The sequence below is a fragment of the Daldinia loculata genome (genome assembly GCF_022478755.1).
Source record: "Daldinia loculata strain CBS 113971 unplaced genomic scaffold F4817scaffold_61, whole genome shotgun sequence".
In the NCBI taxonomy this organism is placed as follows: Eukaryota; Fungi; Ascomycota; class Sordariomycetes; order Xylariales; family Hypoxylaceae; genus Daldinia; species Daldinia loculata.
Genome location: NW_026054915.1, coordinates 195900 through 201899, shown reverse-complemented (window position 1 = coordinate 201899; position 6000 = coordinate 195900).

The window sequence follows — 6000 nt, the reverse complement described above, 5'->3', positions numbered from 1 at the left end:
TTTTTTATTTATAATATTATTTACCATACTTTTATTTATATCTTCTTTTTTTATTTTTTCCTTTAATATAATCTTTTTTTTTTATTAATATTTATTAGATTATTAAAATTTAACTTAAATAATTTAAATAAAGTATATTTATTTGCATATACGTGTTTAAAATAATTAAAATAAATATTAAATAATTTACTACATTTTTTATATATTTTTTTTATAATTTCCATATTATTATTATATTTAAATAATAAAAAATAGTTTAAATTTATTTCAGATTTATTACTATTATTATATTTTTCCAATAAAAAATAACTTTATTATTTTAATTCTTTTTTTTTCGTTTTACGGTTTAATTTATTTTATTTAAAAAATACTTTATATTTTAAAAAACTTTTACCGTTTTTATTTTCTTATTTAATTTAATAATATTAATATTATTATTTTTTAAATTTTTTAAATTTATTATAATAATTTTTTTATTAATTATAATTATATAAATTACTTTTATAACCGTTATTATTATTATAACGTTTGTTATTATAATAATTATTTCAACTTTTATCGCAATAATATTTTCCGTTATAACAATAATTATTACCTTGGTAATTATTACGTTAATATTTATAACTATTACAATTATTATTTTTTTTAATTTTACTTTTATTATTATTTTTACAATTATTTCCGCATTTAAATTACCAAAATATATTACTGCTATTATTATTATTATTAATTTCAAATATATTATTTATTAATAATTCTTTTACATTATTATTATTTTTTAAATTTTTAATATAATTATTTAATATTGTTTTAAATTTAGCTTTTTTATTTTTATTAATTATATTATTTTTTTATTTATTAACTTATTTAATAATATATTTAACATATTTATCAATATTAATATAATTAAATAAATTAAATACCATATATTCAAAATTAAAATTAAAATTATAATATAATTACTTTATTTATTAAACTTTATTGTTTATTTAAAATATTTAATAAATTTGTATAAATTTTATAATTTAATTTTAAATTAATATTTTATTGAAAACGTTTTATATAATATATTTTAATATTTGTAATATTTTTTATATTTTGTTAAAAGTTATTTTAAATTTATTAAAAAATTTACTTAAAATATATTTATTATTTGTAAATATTACGTTTTGGTTAATTTATAAAAATATTTTAATATATTAATTTTAAGCTTTTTTTTAATATAGTTTATATATATAATTAATAATAACTTTTTTGTAAACTTTATTTATTTTCGTTTATTATACCACATTAATAAATAAATTTATATTATAAAAAGCAATATCTTTTTTAATAATAATTATATCTTTTATTTTATATAATTTATTTAAATTAAAATAAAATATTTTTATATTTTCTATTTTAAAACTATTTAATTAAAATTTTTACTCGGTTATAATTTATTATTTACGTTAATTATCACATATTTCTATAAAAAATTTATTAACTATAATTAATATTAAACCGAAATTTATTTAAAACGCAATAATTTACTTAATAATTTATTATTATTTTTTTTTATTAACGTTCGATAATATTAATAAAGTAAATAATTAATTTTAATTTTTATTACCGTTACCGTTTAATTTTATATTCCTTATTATATTATATATAAACAAAGATAATAATATAATTAGTAAATTATAATATAATAAAATTAATAAATTAATTTAACTTAATTAATTTAATTATAATAATAATTAAAAAAGTTAGTTTTTATTAAATATTATAATTTTTTAATTAAATATTTTTTAATAATACGTTTAATATAATTATTATATTTTAATTTTTGGTAAAACTAAAAGTTTTAATAAAGTCTCATTTTATAAATCCCGTAATAATTATCATTTTTAAATTTATATTTATTTAATTAACTTTAATAATATATTTATTAATATTAATTAATTTATAAGTTATAATATTTGTAATATATAAAGTTATTTATTAATATTATTAAATAAAGTAAAATTTTTATTTAATATAATTATATTATATATATATATTATAAATAATATTAAATCATTAATTAATGCCGTAATAAAATTAATAACCAATAATATAAAAAATATTATTATTATTAATAAAAATCTAACAATTAATTTAATATTTCCTTTATTATTATTTTAAAAAATTCTTACAAATATAAGTTTAATTAATAATATTATTACTTAAAATAATATTTACGTTAAAATTAATAATTATTATATTAATATATATAATCTTAAAAGTTCTTGTAATTAAAAATTATCCTTTAATTAATATTTAAAACTAAATAAAATTATTTATAATTTTATTAATATTAATTTAATAATTTAAAATTATATTTATAAATTAACTAAATTTTATAAAAGTTAAAATATTTTTATAAAAAATAATAAAATTATTTTTAATAAAAATATAATTTTAATTAATTATATTAAAATCTTTAATATTAACGATAAAATTTTTAATAATAATAATAAAATTTTTAATATTAATTATAAAATTTTTATTAATAGTAATAATATTGTCGATAATGTTAGAATTTTTAATAATAATAATGGTGTTTTAATTAATATTAATATTATATTTAATATATAATTTTATACAAAGTTAAATATTTTATAAAACTTATATAAATCGATAATTTATTTAAAATTATAATTTTTTAAAAATTTAATAAAATTTTATATTTAATAATTTTATAAAAGTTATTAAAAACGTTATTATTTAAAATATTAAAAGTTTTTTATATGTAAAAAAATTTATTATATATTATTTTATAATAATTTTTGTATTACCGGAAAAGATAAATTTTTTTTTAAAAAAGTTGTTATTTTAAAAACGTTATTCGTATTTTTATTTATTTTTTAATTAAAGTATTAAGTAATTAAGGTAAAATTTATATAAAAAATATTAAAATCTTTAAAAAAATTATTTAAAATCTTTAAAAAAATATAGTATATTTTTTTAATTTAATCGAAAAAATAATTTTTTAATTAAAGTAAAAGTACCGTATAATAAAAGTAAAAGTAATGTGAAATGAATTAATTTTAATTTCGATTGAAAATTTAATCGGGAATAATTAATAATTATATAAATATAAGTTATAAAATTTAAAAGTATTAAAAAACTCGAAAATATCGTTTAATAAATGATTATGTTATATTTATCGTTTTTTGGTCATTTAATAAAGTTATAATATGTTTTTAATGGTATTAAAATGTTATATAAAAGTTTTAACACCAATGATTTATTTTAATAAACTTAAATTAAAATTCGTTAATGGAATTAAACTTACGTTTAATTGCGTTATAAACGCTATAAAACACTTGGTCCGTGTCATTATATTTATAGGTCTAAAGTTTAAAAAAGTAACATAAAGTTAAAATTTTAACAAATTTTAATTTAAAACATGTTTAACGTATTTAACTACAATTAAAATAGTTTTTTTAAAAATTAAACTTTATATTTACAATAATTTAATATTTAACAATAACATATAAAATAGCTTTTATTTTTATAATTTAAAATTAATATTTTACTTTTTTTACTTTTTTATTTTTTTTACATATTTATACGGCATTACGTTATAATATTACAAACTTTAACGTTTAAAAATACTTAATAATATTAAAAATGTTATATTAACATTTACATCCGCGCGTTTACACTTACAACCACGTATAAAATAACTTTTATTTTTATAATTTAAAACAAATATTATTTTTTTTTTACCTTTTTATCTTTTTTACATACCCGTATAACATCGCGTTATAATATTATAAGCTTTAACATAATATATTTTTAAAAACGTTATAATTAATATTACAACCGGTATTATAACCGGTATTATAATTAATATTATAATTAATTATTACTTTAAAACGCTTAAAACGCATATATTTAAACGTTTAAAACACGTATATTTATTAATAATAAAATTAATAAATATTTTAAATTAATTAAAACTTACTTTTAACATATTAATACTATTATTTTTAATATTATATTTTTAATATTAAACAATTAATTGTAGTAAAAATTGCTTAAATTACTTTAAACCAAAAATTTAAAATTATTTTTAAAATTATGTTAAAGTTATAATTAATTAAAAAGTTATATAATTAAAAAAAATATAACCGTATAAACAATTTTAAATTTATGGTTTAAATTCATTAAAATAACCAATAATATGGTTTTTAAAAAAGTAAGTTCGTAATAATTTTTCGTATTTTAATTATTATAACAAATAAATTTAAAAAATAATAAAAGAAAAAATAAAAAAATAATATAATATTTTCTATTAAATATAAAGTATTATATTAATAGTTTAAAAGCCGTTTATTAAAATAAAATTACCAATTATAAGGTTTTATTTAATATAAAATTTAATAAATTAAAAAAAAAAAAAAAATTTTTATAAATTATTTTAATGATATAATTAACGTATAAATAAAATAAATATAATAATTTATTTAATAATTTATATAAACTATTATAATAATGATATTTATCATAATTAATAATTAAAATATTATTAAAAGTTTAATAATAAACGTTATATATATTATATTTTAAAATAAAATTAAATAAAAATTTTATTAAAAGTAAAAATAAAAAAATAACAGTAAAAAAGTTTTAAAAATGGTTTTAAAAAAAAATTTTATAAAATATTACGGTATTTTCAAATAAATTATAAAATAAAAAAAGTTTTAATTATAGTTTTATAATATATAAAAGGTTAAATAAAGTTATTAAAAAAAAAGTATAAATTTATACGAAATAATATTTAATATTAAAACGTTAAAATTTTTTAAAAAATTAAAAAAAATAATAAAGTTATTTTTTAAATCGAAAATAATTTTATATATAAATAATATAACAATTATTTAAAATATTTAAAAAAACACTTTATTAACTTTTTAAAAAATATTTATAATAATATATTAATTAATAAATAAATAAAATATATTATTAAAATGGTATTTTAAGTATTATAATATAAAAAGTAATAAAAAAATAAACGAGTTAACGAAAAAAAAGGTAAAAAAAGATTTTTTAAACTTAATATTAAAGTTTATAATTTTAAATATTAAATTAAAAATTAAAAAATAAATATAAAATATGGTTAATAAATAATAAAAAAAAATTAATATATTTAATAAATTTAAAATGGTAAAAATTAATTATAAATTTAAAAAAAACCGTAAATATTATAATTATTAAAAAAAATATTAAAATAATATTTTAATATTATTTTAATATATAAAAATTATAAGTAATATTATAATAAATTTAATTATAAAAAAATAAAAGTATATTATATTTATATATTATTTTTTTTTTAAAAAAAAAATAAAAGCTTAAAATATATAATATAATATAAAAAAATAAAAAAATTTTTAAACGAATAATTTAAATTATTAAAACCGGATAACTATTTAAACAAATTAAAATAAAGTAAAAAAATGAATTTATAAAATTTTATAAAATAAAATTAAAATGTATAATAAATAAAATAAATTATTAATAATAATTGGTATAATATTTATTAAAATTTTAAAAGTTTTATAAAATTATTAATTTTTTAATAAAATATATTTATTATTTGCGGAAAAAAAAATATTATTGTTTATAAAAAAACGCGAAAATATAAAAAGTTTAAAAAGTTTTAAAAAATAAAAAAAATAAAGAAAAATTAAAAATTATAATTTTTAAAAAATTAATTTAAAAAAGATATATATTTAAATAAATTTCTTTTATATAAAAGTTTTAAAAAAATATATATATATATAAAAAAAAACAATATAAAAATTGTCGTACGGGGTGGATAATTGTGGTTGTGGCATAGCCATTATAATGGTTATAAAGAGTTATAACATTAACCATAATTATTATATAATTAATTAATTATATAAGGGTTATGTTATATATAATTATACTTTAAATAATTTAAACTTTTATATATTATTTATAATT